The sequence below is a fragment of the Monodon monoceros genome, unplaced genomic scaffold (genome assembly GCF_005190385.1).
Source record: "Monodon monoceros isolate NGI ecotype Baffin Bay Population unplaced genomic scaffold, NGI_Narwhal_1 Super_Scaffold_18, whole genome shotgun sequence".
In the NCBI taxonomy this organism is placed as follows: Eukaryota; Metazoa; Chordata; class Mammalia; order Artiodactyla; family Monodontidae; genus Monodon; species Monodon monoceros.
Window position 1 is genome coordinate 16317714 of NW_021703774.1, and position 20612 is coordinate 16338325.

Below are 20612 nucleotides of genomic sequence, written 5' to 3' on the forward strand. Positions count from 1 at the left end.
TTCTTCTCTTCTGTCTCCTATTTGAACATGATGCTCCAGGGAGTATACATTGGTACAAGTTTTCATATAGTATTTTGACAACATGTATCAAAACTTTTAGTGTGTATACTCTTTGACTCAGAAATTCTGTTCCTATATATTTATGTTAAGAAATAATGGTAAATACGCCTCAAGGGATATTTTAAAGGAAGTCCATCCTTGCAATGCATATGAAAGCAAAAAAAAAATCAATATTCATCAATAGAGGATTGATTTTCTTAAATTATGATATATTCATAGAATATAATACACTCAGTCTATACTTATTTACATGGAAGATTAACACGGTTATATTGAAAAGGCAAGTTGCAAAACAATATGCATATATGATCTTGTTTTTGTCAAAAATAAAAATGCATAAACAGAGCCATAGAATACAGTTTGGAAGGCCATACTCTACAATACCACTTCCCAGGAGAGATCATTTCTAATAGCTTGACATAAGTAGTACCTTCCCTGTTGATTTGCCATCATGATTCTCTGCTCTTAGCCATCAGAAAAATAATATACATTCATTTGCTTTCTTGCCTATTTTTTGTATCTTTCACCAATTTTATGTTAACTAAGGGCAGAAACCACATCTGTAATAGTTATCCCTTTTTACCAAGGCCCAAGTGGTACAGAATATGTGCTTCAGAAATACTTGTTGAACTAATGCCCATCAAATTTGTTTCCAGATGATTTTCACCTTCAACTTTCTACCTTAATCCATTGCTTCAGCTTTTACAAAGAGAAGGGTGGGGCTTGCTGGTATAATTATGGAGAAAAAAACCCCAGTAAAGCTATTTTTATTATGGTAAAGCCAATCAATCAACCAATCTAGCGATGCAGAGGCAGTGCTGATGAAATTAAAAACCACACTAGGGCTTCCCTGGTGGCGCAGTGGTTGAGAGTCCGCCTGCCGATGCAGGGGACACGGGTTCGTGCCCCGGTCCGGGAAGATCCCACATGCCGTGGAGCGGCTGGGCCCGTGAGCCATGGCCGCTGAGCCTGCGCGTCCGGAGCCTGTGCTCCGCAACGGGAGAGGCCACAACAGTGAGAGGCCCGCGAACCGCAAAGAACAAACAAACAAAACCCACCACACTAGATTTGCATCCACAAGACTTGAGTCTGCAGCCTGCCTTCCAGCTCAGGCACTCACTAGCTGGGTCATCAGTCTCTTAAACTTCACCCATCTTCTCTTCTTTCCTTCTTACTCTCATTGAAAAACTTTATTCCCATATTTATTTGCAGAGCAAAGAACTGGGCTACCTGCCTCAAGGAGGCTACAGAATCTTCCAGCCCTCAGTGCCCTAGGTGGACCAGGAAGGACCCAGGGGCAGAGACTACAGAGGAAGGGCTGCTGAGGATTTGGTTTAGGTTTTTTTTGGTTTGTTTTGATTTTTGAGTGCCATCAGGAGGTGGAGGCCATAACTTAAAGGGCTGCAAAGCCTGCTTTCTCTCTCATTCTTCTCAAAGAGAATAGGCTGACCTAGCCCCAGCCTCACACTTTCAAAGGTATAGTCACTCCATAAATATTTGTTACAAAAATGAATGAATGAACATGTAAAACATTCTTTTTCATTGGTCTTGCTGTGGCAGTCAAAGCCCTAAAAATCGTAACTGGAAAAATGTAAGGTTTGTTAAATATTGAGTTTAGGGAAGAAAAAAATGTATTTATAAATTAATTTGTTTTCAGTATAAGACCTTGTATGTAAGGTTCCAACACAGTGAATTTTTACAGTGAAGCTATAAACTCTAAAATGGGGATTATGAACGTGGACACTATAATTTATAATACTTGCATAGCTTTCAATTATTCAGGTGCTCAAAGCCCAACAAATTGAATAATGAACAGGGGTAATGAATTGGACGCTGAGAAGATGATAACAGAAAACACTGGGTAGTCACCACGGAGAAATTCACATACATTAGTAGCCCTGAAAGAAACACACTTCTTTGAAGGACACATTTCCTTTTCTTTCAAGCCAAACATTTACGGAACAGTCATGCAAGTAGGAATTGCTTTCAAGAAATACCTGTTAAAGGCAGAAAGCTGCTAAAATAGTATATTTTAGATGACCAAACGGAGAATTAGAATCGTAAATTGGCCTGTCACATTCTCGAAGAGCGCGGTTCTCTATTTCATTATCTTTAACCACATGGAGAAAGGGGAGATGCGTTCATATAAATTATCAGCACCACTGCTTTAGATTTAGGCTGGGAAATGTGTGGCTATTCCACAGATCCTGAAGCACGGGGTTCTTCACGGTATTTCATACAACACTGCAGATCAGAAATTTAAATAATGAGATGGCTTCTGAACTTGCTGTTCAGACCCGGGATGGATGATGCATGCTCGTGTCTGCCAGTGAAGGTTCTGGAGGAAGGATGCCTACTTAGCCTGGTACCCACATCTCTGCTGTCAGTGATACTGCAGACCCAGACAGGCACAACGTGCAGTTGGCCAAAATCGTTGAAAGATTCGAATTAAATGCAATTAACTAAAGTCAATAAAAATTAATGGTCCCCGCACCTCTAACCTCCACCACCATCATACACGCTACTCAGTCTGCACACCCATCATTTTCCACATAAAGGGTATTTATCAGAGCAACTTAAAAATCATTTGTCTTCTAGACTATTGCAAGCCACGTGGTAATACTGTATAGTGATTAGCGTATTGTCCGTGAGGTCAGTACATCTGGCTTCAGATCTCAGCTTTACTGTTTCCTAGATGTATTTTAGGCAAACTATTTAACCTTCTAATATTCAGTTTCTTTATCTGTATAATGGGGATAATAACAGTACCTGCGTCTTCAGATTATTGGGAGTATTAAATAAGATAATATATGCAAAACTTTCAGTATAGTCATAGTTAGCACTCAGTAAGTATCAATATTAGCTATTCTTACTGGCTAAAGCTGCATTGGCAAAGGCTGTTTCTATGTATCTGAAACACTGGGACCTGGCACCCGTAAACACGAGTTGTGCACAAGAACCATTTAAATGATCATTTGGGGCTCGAGGCTTTCAGGGGCAGCTATTGCTATTATACCCTCAGAAACGGTTTACCAGCAGCAACGTGGAAAAATTCACATGGAAAATGAGTGCCTGTTTACCTCTGACAATGTTTTGATGGGTAGACCAAAGGGACTCATCAGTTTGATATAAATTGTAAAATATGTGTCACATTTGTTAAACGGTTGCACCTGTATAATTTGAGTTTGATTGTTCTGATCCTAAAATATTGTTCTACCCAGTGGAAAGCACGATAATTATCCCAAATCTGTCCTGGAACTACAAGATCAACGGTGCAGAACTCTAAAACCAGTTATTTTCCTGGGAGAATTTCATAGAAAATTTTCAGTGGTATTTCACCACTCAAAAAATAATTTAAACCTATTGAGGTACTTCAAGACTTTTCGCAGGTGCAAATGTAAACCTACTAGAACATCTGGACTATCCTGCCTTTTGTTCTTAGTCACTCGCTAATCAAGGAAAGTGGAAATGTGTAAGAACCTTAAAGATCATCTAATCTGACCACTTTATACTAGAAATGCGGCAATAAGGATGAAGAGAGGAAGCTATGTTTCAAACAGCCAAGATTCAAATGGAATTTTTTTCGTGGGACATAAACATATTTTCAGTGATGTTGGTGGCTGCTGAAATGCCCAGGAAACTTTATACCTGGACATTATAGAACACAAAATATAAATTGTTATTTATCACTTTTACTTTATAATCCCAATAGTAAATTAATGGCTCTCTAAATGTTAATACAAACACATGGTCTTTAGTTTCTTTAAGATAAAGCATAGGACACCTACTCCATAGAATTCTCTTTATGCACAGCATTTACATGCATACATCAAGTATTTCTTTTTTTTTTTACATACATAAGAATTTCATTTTTCCTCTTGCTATTTATATTTCTTAAGTCTCCAATTCAATTGTAAGATATTAGGTGCAGAAACCTCTTTCCCCTTTTTAAATCACCTATAACATGTGGGGCATGTTCATGATAGGTTCCCATGATTCACCGCCGATGAATGAGTTCTAAAGGGAAGCATTTAAACTATTAAAGCTGATGGACTATGAACTCTGAACTCTTAGAAACCTTGGGAAAAAAATTTTTGTTTAAGGGTGACCTGAACAACCAAAGGACAATAATTCACACTATGACCTTGGATGAGTCAATTAACCTCTTTGGTCCTGGTTTTCTTCACCTGTAAAGCAAAGGGGTTGGCCAGAATGATGTCTAAAGAGCCTTCCAGGTCTCCACATTCTACAAACCTGTGTTACTTCATTACCTTGGTCTCTCTGTACAGTGTTAGGTTATAGCCGTCACCTCTTCTAATAGCCATTTAATCTTACTTCTAAAAGCCAGGTCCCGCCGGTGTCGCTGGTAGCGGAGGCTGCATTGCTTGTTTCTAACCCGCAGTGGAGAATTCAGTGGTGGGGAACAGATGAGGATCGATGTCCCTGTTATGGCCACAGCTGGGACGCAATCTCAACCTTTGTGCAGAGGGGCTCTTTGCTTTGGGGTTGGGAGTATTTGAGATGGCAGGAAGGAAAACGACCACTGGCAGGACAATCCCAGCAGGACAGCTTCATGATTGGGGATGTCTTTGGTCAGCATATCACTCCCCTCCAGTGAGCATTTGGTCTGGAAAAAAACAAAAAAAATGTGTATCTGTTGATCTGATAGCATTGGGAGGCTTCCTTCCTGTTCAGCAAAGTACAGAAATGGGTCCTGTGAAATCACAGGCAAGTAGAATATCTCCCCTTTGCCCCCCATCCTTAGCTTTTCACTCCAACTGAGATACACGGCCAGTATCAGCAGTCTTCGCTCTACCCTCTGAAGGTCTCCAGAGGGTAAAAGAGACTTAAAAAGAAAAACTCCTCCCCCAAATCATAAAACTGGCATGAATAGAACGTCTCCACAGCAGGAAAGCAAAAAGGAGGGAAGAAAGTTGGTTTAGGCAAGAGTGATATGAATATTCAACTCAAATAAATCTTATTAGGTGAGGATATAGCAAAAGAAACAGCCAGAGGCAAGAGAAACAGGGAGACCCTACAGCTGTATTAAGGAAGGAAAATGCTGCCCACTTTTTCAGCTGAAGGTAAGTTCATTGACAAAGTAGGGTTACAGGGACTTCCCTGGCGGTCCAGTGGTTAAGACTCCATGCTTCCAATACAGGGGGCAGGTTCAATCTCTGGTTGGGGAATTAAGATCCTACATGCTGCATGGCCAAAAAAAGAAAGAAAGAAAAAAACCCAAAGGTCTAGTAGTAAAAAAAAAAAAAAAAAAATATATATATATATATATATATATATATATATATATATATATATTAGAATAAAAAACAGCATTAAAAAAAAAAAGTAGGGTTACAAACAGCAGTCGTCTCCTTGGACAAAGCTAATGACTCACCTAAAAGCCTGGAGAAAGAAGACAAGTAGAAAATTACCAAAAATTACAATCTCTTCCTCACCACCATAACCCCCTTTATCATGTCACTTCCTAAACTGCTCAAAACTTCTCCATTAAGACATTAGTAAATGCTGACCAATAAGCTGTAAGAATAAGCAAGCCCTGTCAGACAGGCCTCCTGGCTGTCTTAGCGTTTGCTACTCCCCTGCCCCCAGCCTTTTCCCTGGGTATTTCCATGACTCTGTCTTTCTCAGCCTCAATGTCATAAACTCAGAAAAGCTTTCCCTGGCCACACAATTAAAGTAGCCTTTGCGCCCCACCGTCTATCGCCCAGTTACTTTCTATTTCCTCATCTGATTTTTTTCTCCAATAAAATTTATCAAAAATTTGAAATAATAAAAAAAAAAAGAATAAGCCAGCCCTTAGAAAAGTATGCCTATTTGAGAGTAAAGGATAAAAAAATCTCTTAGGGATGGCAATTTCAAAATTGAACAATTTCAAATTATTCCACCTGTTTCTTCCGAAGACCACCAATTTTGCTTGGAAAGGTTTTTTTGTGTGTGTGTTTTTAAATTTAATAATAGGTTAGAAATCTTGTTGCTCATATCCTAAACATTTTCTACCCCATTATCTTCATTATTTTTCATTCACTTTCTCATTCTCACAATAAAAACTCGAGGAGACAAAAATAATAATTAACATAGGATTCCTATCTTTAGATTTATCAAGTCCATATCTGACTCAGATAGCAGAAGTTTAGAATACTGGCTCTTCTTATAAGCCAGTTATGGGCAAGCAAACTCTTCAAGCTTCAGTTTCTTCATCTGTAAATTAAAAATAAGAACATATTTCTAATAGAGTGTTGTACATAAAATACCTGGAATAGTCCTTGGAACATAGTGGGAGCTCAGTCAATAACAAGAATTATCTTTACCATCATTATTTTCTTGTGTGTTGTTAGCTACCTTCCAATTACGTACAGAGAGCTCTACTTCAATGAAGTTTCAAGCACAAGGCAATAAGTTATATTACATACATAACAAATCATCTTGCTTTTCTTATCAATTTCAAATCTGCAAAATCATAGGAACAGGAGGTGTCAAACTCAACCAAAACTATTCAAGTAGTATGTCACCAACAGGAACACTAAAAACAAATTGTCAGTGACAGTGATAATTGCTACCATTTATTGAGCTCTTATTATATATAAGGCCCATGATAAGGAATTTATATGGATTGTTTCCTTTCATCCTTTATAAAACCTCGTACAAGAATTGGTATTTTTATCCCCACTTTCCAGATGAAGAACAGGGATGCTGCAGGGAGTTGCCTGGAAAGAATGCATCACATGTGTCCAAATTTACACAGCTAGTAGGCAAATGAACCAAGACGTGAAACCAGGTCTCTCTATGACAAAGTTTTATGCTTTTACACAGTATCGAGGGTCTAGTATCCTTCTGAAGAATTATAGCATTTTAGAAATTTAAAGGGGGAAGAAATTTGGGGTTTTTTTTTAGCACAAGACCATCTTTTGAGAAAAAGCTTTCTCCCTTCTTAGTAAAATCCCTGTGTATGGAGCCTAAGACATATATACGTCCAAGTTCCCCAAAGTGATTTTTTTTTTTTTTTTTTTTTTTGCGGTACGCGGGCCTCTCACTGCTGCGGCCTCTCCCGCTGCGGAGCACAGGCTCCGGACGCGCAGGCCCAGCGGCCATGGCTCACGGGCCCAGCCGCTCCGCGGCATGTGGGATCTTCCCGGACCGGGGCACGAACCCGCGTCCCCTGCATCGGCAGGCGGACTGTCAACCACTGCGCCACCAGGGAAGTCCCCAAAGCAATCTTGACAAAGAAAAACAGAGCTGGAGGAATCAGGCTCCCTGACTTCAGACTATATAGTACAAAGCTAGAGTAATCAAGAAAGTATGGTACTGGCACAAAAACAGAGATATAGATCAATGGAACAGGATAGAAAGCCCAGAGATAAACCCATGCACATATGGTCACCTTATCTTTAATAAGGGAGACAAGAGTATACAATGGAGAAAAGACAGCCTCTTCAATAAGTGGTGCTGGGAAAACTGGACAGCTACATGTCAAAGAATGCAATTAGAACACTCCCTAACACCATACACAAAAATAAACTCAAAATGGATTAAAGACCTAAATGTAAGGCCAGACACTGTAAAAGTCTTAGAGGAAAACATAGGCAGAACACTCTATGACATAAATCACAGCAAGATCCTTTTTGACCCACCTCCTAGAGAAGTGGAAAGAAAAACAAAAATAAAGAAATGGGACCTAATGAAACTTAAAAGCTTTTGCACAGCAAAGGAAACCATAAACAGGACGAAAAGACAGCCCTCAGAATAGGAGAAAATATTTGCAAACAAAGCAACTGACAAAGGATTAATCTCCAAAATATACAAGCAGCTCATGCAGCTCAATATCAAAAGAACAAACAACCCAATACAAAAATGGACAGAAGACCTAAGTAGACATGTCTCCAAAGAAGATATACAGATTGTCAACAAACACATGAAAGGATGCTCAACATCACTAATCATTAGAGAAATCCAATCAAAACTACAATGAGGTATCATCTCACACCAGTCAGAATGGCCATCATCAAAAAATCTAAAAGCAATAAATGCTGGAGAGGGTGTGGTGAAAAGGAAATCCTCTTGCACTGTTGGTGGGAATGTAAATTGATACAGCCACTATGGAGAACAGTATGGAGGTTGCTTAAAAAACTAAAAATAGAACTACCATACGACCCAGCAATCCCACTACTGGGCATATACCCTGAGAAAACCATAATTCAAAACGAGTCATGTACCACAATGTTCATTGCAGCACTATTTACAATAGCCAGGACATGGAAGCAACCTAAGTGTCCATCGACAGATGAACGGATAAAGAAGATGTGGCACATAGATGCAATGGAATATTACTCAGCCATAAAAAGAAACAAAATTGAGTTATTTGTAGTGAGGTGGATGGACCCAGAGTCTGTCATACAGAATGAAGTAAGTCAGAAAGAGAAAAACAAGAATCGTATGCTAACACATATATATGGAATCTAAAAAAAAAGTGGTTCTGAAGAACCTAGGGGCAGGACAGGAATAAAGACACAGATGTAGAGAATGGACTTGAGGACATGGGGAGGGGGAAGGGTAAGCTGGGACGAAGTGAGAGAGTGGCATTGATATATATACACTACCAAACGTAAAATAGATAGCTAGTGGGAAGCAGCCGCATAGCACAGGGAGATCAGCTGGGTGCTTGTGACCACCTAGAGGGGTGGGATAGGGAGGGTGGGAGGGAGACGCAGAGGGAGGAGATATGGGGATATATGTTTACGTATAGCTGATTCACTTTGTTACGCAGCAGAAACTAACACACCATTGTAAAGCAATTATACTCCAATAAAGATGTTAAATAAATAAATAAATAAATATATAGATCTAATGATTAAATACACATTTGGCTTGTATCTTATCAGTGCCCAAGTCCCTAGCTGGGAATGTCTGTTGACAAAAGAAGTTTACTGATACAATTGCACTAATGGCACTCATGTTGCTCTGGAAAAAACAAATCAACCTGGCTTTGTCTCAGAGGGAGGCACTGCAGGCACTATGAGGAAATCAGGTCTATTTTTTTACGCCTGGACTTGTAGAAAAACGTGTTTTCCAAGCTGATTTATAGCTTGTAGGCAAGTAGATCTGGATTGAAAGAGAGATGCTGGTCTGTTGAAGCAACTTGATCCAAGCCAAGAGAAAGCTGGAGAGAAGTCTCCCTGCTCTGAGCAAGAAACCCATGACCGACAGAGCCAGCCTGATCAGGAGCATCTGTGGTTTTAGTAAACCTCTTCTTGAAGCCTGACTAAATCACAAGGGCACCCTGACAATTCTCCAGAGAGAAAACCAGAAGCAAGAGGCCAAAACGACTCAACAAAAAGCTCTCAGGAGCTTACAGAGATGAGATTTAGAGCCCCGGCACTAACAACACACCAGACACTTATTGAGGACTCGCTGTGGGTCAGGCACCGTATTCCTTGCTTTGCACACATCCAATTCATTCAGTTCTCACAACAACCCCAAGAGGTAGGGATTAATATTATTCCCATTTTTCAGAGGAAGAAACTGAAGTTGAAAGCTGTTAGGTCACGTGCCTTAGGTATCTTAGGTGTAAGAGGTCCCTGGAAGTCTGGAGCCTGAATTGATGCATGTAACATATACTATCCTAACTCTCTAGATCATGAGCCATTCTCCAAGGTAACGCTTCCATTTCCCTGCCCCTTGGTCCCTGGACTGAATTACCATGGACTTCATATTCACCCTTCCCTGGAGACGTGGTGAATGTTGTTCAAAACTGCCTATATGTGTTGAACCCACACTTTATGCATAGTTGTTCTATCATATCTCGGTATTGTTTCAAATTTTTCCTCCAGGGAAATCTTTGCTCTTTATTTGAAGGAAACATTAACAATAAAATTGTGATGGAAAATCGTGTCCTGAGTGTGCACTGATTCATTCATTTAGAAGATATTTATTGCAGTATAATGTAGTGATCGAAAGTGCAGGCTCCACACCAGACTGCTCATGTCTTAATATCAGTGTGACCATTCTCTAGCTGGGTCATCTTAGGTATATAACCTCTTTGTGCCTTGGTATCCATCTTCAACATAGGGGTAATAAGATAATGATAGTATATATTTCATGGAATTATGAGGATTGAAAATTAATATATATAGAATGTGTAGAACAGTGTCTGGCAAGAATGCTTAACAAATGTTAGCTGTTGTCATAGTCAGTTTGGGCTACTATACCAAAATACCATAGACAGAGTGGCTTAAACAACAAACATTATTTCTCACAGTTCTGGAGGCTGGGGAGTCCAAGGTCAAGGGCAGATTCAGTGTTTGGTAAGCTCTTTCTTCCTGGTTTGCAGACTTGCTGTATCCTCACATGGTGAGGAGAGGGCTTTGTTCTCTTCCTCTTCTTATAAGCGCACTAATCCCATAATGAGGTTCCCACCTTCACGACCTCATGGAAAGCTAATTATCTCCCAAAGGCCCCACTTCCAAATTCCAACAATTGTGGGTTAGAGCTTCGATATATGAATTTGGGGGAAGACAAATATTCAGTCCATAGCAACTTTGGATGTGATTAGGATTATTTACTGGGTGTCTTAGCTCTGTGCCAAAGATTGTGCTAAAAGCTTGGGTTGCAGAAATGGATGCCAGTTGATGGCTAGCTTGCACAGTTTTTTACATAATTATCTCACGTAAAAGAAAAATGTGTAGTTGGTAAGTAGAAAGGGCTCCATTGCCTCTAGGTCCCTGTTTCAAAATGCTTTCCCATGGAGAAGAGATAGAACTCATCTTTAGCAGTTTGTTGAAGGGCTGTAGGAAATCAGCTTCAGCTCTTTGTGACCAAGGCCATAGAACCTTAGGTTGACATCTTCCTAAACGGATGCAGCCGTAACTTCCATTGAACTAGTGAGACTTCCTCAATTGCAATATAAAATATGTAATAATTAACAGCTTAGATATGTCAAGCACTTTTCAAGGCATTTTAAAATTATTAATTCATTAATTTTCAGAATAACTCCATGAATTAAGTGCTATTATTATTCCATTTTAAAGATGAAGAAATAGGCACAGAATGGTGAGTACCTAGGGACACACAGCTTGTAGGTAGCAGAGCCCAGTTTAGCTCCAGCATCTTTGCTCTTAAATGCTGTATCATAGTGCCTTTTTATACTTAAAGAAGACTGCCTACGTCTCTGATAATTCAATGGTTATTCATATAAGCTATGATTGATAAGGATATACAAAGAGCTCTGGATTGCATAGTTCAGAAATTCGGTGTCACATTCATGAGCATTTTTTCAATAAGAAATAACAGTTCCTGGATCTCTGTCTCACCGAGGACTAGAAGCTTCATGGCACCAAACAGCTGCACCTCCAGTCTAATTACTCAAATACATGAGCTCACTGGATTTACACAGAACAAGCAACTTGCCGATTTACTGGTCCTTTCACACATCAGTGAATCGTTTGGTGTTATGAAAACATAACATGATTCAAATGCATTGATAGAGCTTGTTTGAGGAAGCACATATAGCTTCTATTTGGTGGGTAAAATATGTATAGGTAGTCTAAGTCTCAATTTGACATTTCAGCAAGCATTACATTTATAGAAGGAAGTCTAAGCAAGCAGAGGTCTTTCTAAACAGAGTAACTTAGAGGGGTGGCAGGTAGATTTCCATTTGATGTAGCATCCTATACACAGGTGAGCAAATTAAGGTTGTAGTCCTTTTGTCAATAGGGTGAAATTGTTTTCTTTCTTTTTTCATAACTCTTTCAATTATACCCTCTATAGACTCACTTTTAGAAGTTATCAATGAGGACCATGCCCCAAGTACTCCTGAGGTAGATGGGAATTTTCCCAGAAGCCAGAGAACCTTCCTTGGTCTTTTCCCCAAACATTCATGTTTCCATTACCCCATACAGCCTGCCTTTTGGTAGCATCCAAACACACAAGGGGGAATTCTACGAATGCCTCAAATCAAATGCCTAATTTGGCCATTCAGTCATTTGTCTACAAATCTTTTTTTGTTTATTCTTTTTTAGGGATGGATCTATGCTTCAATTCTCTACTGCATTCTTAAGTTATGCACAGAACATGAACAAAAATTCAGTGGAGTTTTACTTTCAAATTTTAAGTCTCTAGTTGCCTCAGGGTAGGTTAGTTCTTCACTTGAGTTCATCCTGGTCTTCTGTGTTGAGACTGCATGAGGATAAATGCAAATGATGCATAGGCAGAATGGTGATCATCAAGGTTTGAAATGAGAATAGAGGATCCAGGATGGAATGCCGTTCACTTTATCCATTCACCCTCAATTCACTCTCGTAAGAACTGGTATAAATGCCTTTCAACAATCTGGAACTTCAGCACGGGGAGGGTCTATCAAGTTGCTGGGAGAATTGGTCTTCTGCCATCTACAGAGCTTAGGTATTTCGGGCGAGCTAAGATTTCTCCTCCTAGCCATTCTCTTACTCATCAGAGCTCCATTCTAGGGGACTCTGTGGATCAGTTACCTATTGAAACCACTCTCAGTTCATATCCATGAAAACAGACAATTAGCATGTAGCGATACTTGCTCTATATTTTCTATAGCAGGAGAATATACATCTTGATGAACTCTGTCCGATAGAAATAAAATGGGAGCCACATATGTAACTTAAAATTTTCCAATAGCCATGTTGAAAAGAACAAAAAGAAGCAGGTGAAATTCATTTTAATATCATATTTTGTTTAACCCACATATGCCAAGTATTATCATTTCAATACATAATCAATATGCCAATTATTAATGAGATTTTTTATCTTTGGTACTAAGTCTCCATCCTGATTAGCCACACTTCAAGTGCTCAATAACCACATGTAGCCAGTGGCTACCTTACTGGGCAGTGAAGCTCTAGATCATCAAAAAGAGGTGGCAACTCATTAAGTAAAGTTAAAATAAAGTGCCTCCAGACCATTTTATTTGACTCAAAATTGTTAGTTTCTACCGAGACACCATAATTATATACGATTGTATACAATTAGCTTAAAGATAAAGGTTCTATGTAAACAGGAATGTATTCTAAGCTGATAGAGTCAAACTGTAATAAATTTCTTTTCACAAGATCAAAGGTCAAGGATATTTCTATAGTTCACAGATGTTCTCAAAATTTCTGTACTATAATTAACAAAATGCTCCATAAAAAGTTAAAAGTGAGTAACGTGGATTAATAGTAAAATGTGCTTATTTGTTGCTGACTAAAGATCTTAATGACCAAAATTATTGCCATCTACATAGCTTGATTACTTAGAAAGTTCATTAATGTAAAAAGAGATATACATTTGACAAAATAACAGGTAGCCTCTTCTATATCAGTCATCTTAATTTGATTAATAATTTGTGTTTATGTTTTTTCCCTTATTTTCTCTAACAACCAAAATCCCAAAAAACAAGTCCACATTTACCTAAACCCGAAATAAAAGTGGTAATCTGTTGATATGGAATAAGAGGGGGACCATTCTGTCAAACCACCAAAGAGAAAATTACTACATCTACAGACAGAAGATAATCACAATTAAAATTCTAAACAACCTCACATTATACTTTGCACTGAATAGTATTCATTATATCCTTTTATCTTTTTATGCTGAAGGGAGTAGATGCAGGTCCATTGACAGCTACATCAAAAGTGTCCTCAAGTTAAAGTTTCTCCTCAAGTTAAAGATACACGTATTATAATGACCCAGCAGTGCTACTCTTGGATATTTAGTCAATAATAATAAAAACATGTTCAAAAAATTATTTTAAAATGTTCATGGCTTACTTAATAATAGTAAACAGCTAGAAACAACCCAAACATACATCAACAGGTGAATGGATAAACAGTTGTGATGTACTCACACAATGGAGTGTGAACACGGCCATAAAGAGGAACAAGCTACTAAGAGGAGCAAAATCTTGAATACTGTATACCTCAAAAATAATGTGACAAGCAAAAGAAGTATGTCCCCCATATAATTACATCTACATGATGCTCTAAAACAAGCAAAACTAAGTTATGGTGACAGAATTCAAAACAGTTGGGCAGCTGACTAGAAAGAGGCATGAGGAAGTGTGAGTGATAATTGAATTGTTCCATAGCTTGATTGAGGTGGTGGTCATATTGCTGTATACTTTTGTCAAATGTCATTGGACTGAGCACTTAAAACCTTTGCGTATATAAATAATAAAATAAATTCGAAATTAAATAAAAAACTTTAAAAATGAATAAAAGGACAACGGTCGCTTGTATTCAGACTGTAGTTACACCCTGTTCTTGCATGATAGCTTTCGGTCTCTTCAACCTATTTTACAGATATTTTAACTCCCCCTTCTCTCAATTCGTACTAAGAATGAACAATGAAGAGTCTCCTGATGACCGTTTTCACTGAAGAAAGAGCTAATATTAAGTGAAAATACGGATGGGGATTTGCAGTCTACTCACACTTCTCCATCATTTCTACAATAGTTGTATTATTTTTGGCAGATATTCAATGGTGACAAGTGATTTTTTTGAAATGTAAACAATTAGTATATAAGATTCAGCACATTAAACAGATTTCATGGTCTCTTTGTTCATCTTGAACTTGATAATTTCTGGAAATTTTGAATCAAGGGGTTTCTGGTTACTTTCCAATGACGTTTAACAGTTAGACTTACAAATACAGAAAAAAGCATTATAAGTTTTATCCAAAATGATTATGGCCATCATTTGAATAAAATACAGATTTTGTAAGCTGTAAAGCATATCATTACTACATACTGGCCTAAGTAAGGTTTGGTTCACAAACTATAGAGCTCTAACCGAGTCATTAAATCTATCAAAAAGGGCCTCATTTGAGAAGCAATAAAATTTTTAATCATTTTATTATTAAAAAAGTGTTTAATATGTAGCTAATTAAATGCCAAAGGCAGGTTATCTGAGTTTAACCTTCAAAAAGAAAATGATGTATCAAAGTCTGCCGTTGGCATCATGGGATAGAAATGTCATCCTCATAATCATTGCGTGACAACTAGCTGGTGGCCTTTTCTAGAGCTATAGTTAAATTACCTGATTAAATTAATAGCCATTTAGATGTTTTAGGAACTGCACAGACCTATACTAAATGAAAATTAGGTCCATTACATTTTCTGAGTGGGCTAGATAGACTCTAAAATAAAACACGTATGCCATTGCCCACATTACTTAGATTAAGCAATTAAAAGCTCTTTCTAAAAAGCGACTAATTCCCTGTAAAGTACAGACAACTGGATTTACACTAATGACCAGAGGTAAGTTTTTTTTTTTTCTGCTTATTTTTCCCTATCCTCAAATTCTCTATTTTAAAATAAAATATTAAAATTTGAACACACCTAAATATGTAACTAGATAGCCATTTGTAAGTATATTTCTGTAAGACAATGAACAGTGATTATGTGTAAGTAAAACAGTAAATTAGAAAGTAAAATAAAAAGTCATCCTAATTGGGAATTCACCAAACCATTATTGAAGCATTCTAGGTAACAGCTTTGAAACTATTCAGTCTCGAACGTTTGGAAAGAATACAAAAAGAATTCATGCCTTCTTTCCTTACTATGTTGATTCTTTCATGTGAAATCCAGATCATCAAGTAAGTAAATACGTCAGAAAATGCAAACAGCATATTTATTAACTTATTTAAGAAGCAAACTACTATTCTCTCCATACACCTCCAGTGCAAATGAATACAGATTGCACGTGTAAGTTTTAAGGACAAAAGGTATGGTCACTGCTATATGCCCAGTACCTAGAATAGCATCTAACACATAATAGGTATTCCATAAATATTTGTTGGATTGAAGGCAAGGCTGAAATGTTTTCTCAGTTTCAATTAATAATATTGATTTAAAAGTCATATTGACATATCAAAATCCCTTGTTTTGACAGCATGTTATAAAACTAAATATTCAGTAAGGAATTTTTAGTCCAGTGCCATTTGATAGGTAACTAATAAAAAATGAACTGCATCAGTGTGGGGACTTTATTTATAATTAAGATTTTGCCTAACTTCATTTCATTTCATACTTATCAAGGATACAATGTTGTATCCTATTCAGGGACTTTAAGGTGTTCAAAATAGATACAAACTCTTAACAATATTTCTTAAAATCCTTCTTGTGGCTATAAAGCTTAGATCTACTGTAACATCTGGTACTATTTACAGATAAATTTCACCTGTAACATGTTCATGATGTTTTAAACATAAAGCAGAAAGAACCAAGGCAGCATTGATAAGACTGTGTAAACAAATCACTCTTTGGGAATCAACAGTGCTTACATCATAACTTGGTTGCATGTGAGTAGGTCTTTATTCGTTGAATCCTCATTTATTGGAAGGCTTGTGGTGTGCCTGCATTGCATTAGACACTTTGTAGAAATACAAAGAGTAATAAAACAGCCGATGTTTTAACTCTTGTGTAAATAAATAACCAACACTGAATATGAAAGAGTAATCAAAAATGTGCATGAGCCAAATTAGAAAAGTGGAAAAGTACAATCACCATAGTGAGACAGAAGTGATGAACCGTCTCATGGATGGTGAAGGCAAGCTGGGAAAGAAGTTAAAAAAAAGAGTGTTCCGAATTGTTACATGACAAAATGAAGATGGAAACTTGTACATGAGGATGTCAAATCCAAAAAAAAAAATCCTAAAAACCATGTGTGAGAAACTAGATTTAATTGAATACAGATCCTTCTTAGAAAATGTCAGAATCTGATGTAATGGATTGCATTTTTTAGGTTGGTTTATTGGTATGTCAAAAAAATTCTCTAAGTACTTTGTGATTTTTTTCAAAGTTACCATGGAAAAAATTCCTACAGAGGAACATCATAGGATATTTCCATAATAGAGAAGATAGAGGAATGTTGTTATATTTACAGGAAAGCACAGAAATAAAAATTTAAGACTTTCATGGACCATGGGCTTTCGAATATATTCTATAGATAGCATGCTGTGTCCCACTGACCCAAAGTCTAACTGTCCTGGTAAGGGAGTTGTGAGGAGAACACCCAAATTCAGCTCATGGTAAGGGAGGAAAGAGTGGGAAGAAATAACCAAGTAATCATAACAGAGATGGATCTAAGACAGAACATATTGGAAAATCAACCTTGACAAACGATTTTAAATTACCTTTCCAGCCTATGCCCGTCTTAAGTTTTAGTTGTTTTGCCTGTCAAGAGGCTGGCTATTTGACAAACAGTAACATTGACAGGAAATTCCTTTATACATTCATACAAGCCTGTCTCAACCTAGATCCATTTTGGATGTCACTAGAGCTAATTGAGAATAGTATTCAAGCTGTACAATGGATTATGTACATCTCCAGGGAGATCTTGGAGTTCATTCATAAGGGCTAGAAAAATATTTAGTCTATTCACCCCACATACACAATGCTTCTTTTTTATGTAAGATCTAGTATTGAAGTATTGTAGGTAATGGTAATAACCATGATTTCCTACCCACCTGCTATGCTCTGTACTTACTAGGATTTTTCAACCTTCACACTATGGATACTTGGGCCAGATAATTCTTTGTTGTAGGGCCTGTCTTGTGCTTTATAGGGTGCCCAGTAATATCCTTGGCCTCTGAACACTAGATACCAGTAATACCCCTTCTCTAGTTGTGATAACCAAAAATGTCGCTAGACTTTGCCAAATGTCCCCTGGGGTGGGAGACAGGAAAGAGGGCACAAAGTCATCTCCTATTGAGAACCACTATTATAAATGACCACTTACTTGTTGCCTATTTCTTTTTATAACAATCCTGCATGGTAGGAATTATTATGCCTATTTTAAAAATGAGAAAACTAAGTTTTATAGGAGGATTTAAACCTGGGTCTTTTAACCACAATCTTTATTCTGCACACCATGCTGTATTATCTCCACCTTTAAAGATTTTTTACTCTGAATTTTCTAAAAGATTTAACATTAACCCCAGAAACATCCTTGTGATACACGTCTAGAATTGACTGTCCTTAACATACTCAACCACATTGAGTATGTGGTTCAGGATTTTCTTTTAGGGTTGCTTTGTCTTATCTACCAAGCCTACTTCTAATATACTGTTCTATCTTGTTACAGCCTCACGGTCATTTTTGGATGGCAAGCAAGGAAATCAAAAACTTTGGGTGACTTTGATTGTTTGCTGATTTTCAGAAATGTTTTGTATGTATTTTATGGGGGAAAGAGAAGGAACTCTTAAATAAATCTCTGTAATTCATAAAAATATTGTTTGATGTTCATACCGAACAGTAAAACTTTCTCTCTCATCTTATCATTGTGACTCTGTTTGCATATTTGTGAATCTGTCAAAAGATTTAGGCATTTCTAGTGGTTTTACAAGTTGAATTGATTAGGGCAATGATGAAGGAATTGCGTTATCTCTTTTTCCTGCTACCAACTTCCATAATTACTCCATATCGTGCTCTAAGTTGCTTTTGAAAAGTTCTGCCTAATGGAAGAGTTTCCTCCCTCAGTTCAACAAAAGCAACTGTTTGGTGTTACATCATATATTTTTTTACCTGATTACCCAGCACAGAAGTCGAGGTTGAAAAATGTCTGTTGAATGAATAATACATAACAAACTAATGTCAGATCCATAAATAATCGGCAGATTCTTGAATTCGGCTACACATAAAAGATGTTTTATTGCTATTAGCTGCAGTGAGTCACCTGCAGGACTGGAAGAGGATATTAGAGATGATCATTTCTTTAATTTCTAAAACTCACTCTTCCCCTCTCCTCCACCACTACCAATTTATGTGGTGGGAAGTCAGGAAAAAGGTAGTGTCGTTCTTTTTAAAGGAAGAATTAGGTACTTGTGAAGTTTGGGCTTTCACACTTAAAACATTCATTAACATGGAGGAAAAAAATGTAGAGTATGAAGAAAGAAGAAACTATTACTTTTGCCCGTTCTTCTGAAATAATAGTCTAAAGTTTTCCTTTGAATGTTATAGTATGGCTCTTTAGACTGTAGAAATCACCCATATCTACGATAATTCAATTTTTTAAAAAAAAGAGCTGTGTATATAGATTATCAGACAAACTAGAACAAGGCAAGCAAAATCTTCACTTTACAATTGATTGTATTGATCAAGAATTTTGAATATTTTTATAATTATGAAATGTTAGCATGAGTGTTATTATTTGATTTACTGACATTCTCATCCTTCCTTACACAAGTATATTATGATTTTTAGGAATTACAGAATGCCACATTTTGAAGCTAAAAGTGACCTAATGTTATCTGTTCCAATCCACATTCCCCTCTTAAAACAAACAAACAAAAAACACAAAAAACAGCTGAAGAAAACAAAAACAATGAAACTTAAGAAGTTACCTTACACCAGACCTTGCCTTCCTTTTTCAATTAAGTAAAAATGTAACTGAAATTTTTACGTTTTAATTTGAAATTGTGAAATAGGTCATTATTTTGACCCTTTAAGCTCCAGGGAGCATTCCCAGCATTATCAGAACGTAAAGAGTCTTTCTCTAAATCTGTTGTTCAGATGACACGGGTTGAGATTTCTGCCAGTTTTAAGCAGGAGGCCTTGCGTTAGCTTCTTAACCGTTCTTTGCCTCAGTCTCCTCTCATAGGAAATAAGCGCTTCAGCTTTGATCTCTGAAGTCCCTGCTAGCATTTCTTCTCTGACTATAGCTCCTATTGGATTTTCCTCCTACAAAAAGCAGACTTCTTTTCTTAGCCTTAAGAGGGGTGAGGGTTAAAACCTATTTTCAGTATTTATTTTGGAAGTCTTCCATCCACTGAGCTGCCATTTGATTAACCAAAATTTCTAGGAATATCTCTCTTTAAAGTAACTTTTGAAGTGGAGAGTTAGAATCCGTAATGAACACCAGGAATGAGCAAGTTTCGTAACCTCAAAGGGTCAGGTCATGACAACCTAAAAGGATCATGACACACATACTAGTAGTAAATTTCCCAGTAAAATGCCACAAACAGCAAACATTTACTGGGAACCTACTCTGTGCTCAAATCTCATTTCCCTTTGCTTAATCTCTGCAGTGATCTCATCTACATCTGGACTTTAAACTACCATGTGTATCCTTAATTCATCACACCGCATCTTCCTTCTGAGCCCTGGACCCATGCATATTGGAAATAATTTCCACATGTTTGTCCCACAGGCACCTCAAATACATTAAGTCCAAACAGTCCTTTCTATCCACCTTCTAATCTCTTCCAACACTTCTCACCCATGTGAATAGGGCTACTACGCCCTTCGTCTTCTAATGCAATAAATGTGAGGGACCCTGAGGGCAAATAAGAAAAATGCGATTAGTAAAGAGGAGGTGAACTCTGAAGATGGAGAAACAGAAGGCGGGAAGACAGGCAAAAGATTGTTATGATTGACCAACCACACATGGTAGGATAAAAAGGTTTGTAATGGGAAATAGGCATGACCACTTCATAAATGAATGATGAATGAATGAATGGCTGTGTGCATGTAATTTGTGTGTGTGTGGTTTATTAAGAAAAATAACAAGATAAAGAAGAGTTGCTGAAGGGAA

General features: G+C 37.4%; 1 long non-coding RNA gene across 1 annotated transcript in view; it reads right to left on the reverse strand.

The window, feature by feature from the left end:
- Positions 1–3813: 3813 nt before the first annotated feature.
- Positions 3814–20612, reverse strand: part of LOC114898158 — a 48667-nt gene continuing 31868 nt past the window's right edge. Inside the window, exon 4 of the long non-coding RNA XR_003794290.1 lies at positions 3814–4687. This is a non-coding gene — a long non-coding RNA (uncharacterized LOC114898158). The remainder of the gene's footprint in view (positions 4688–20612) is intronic.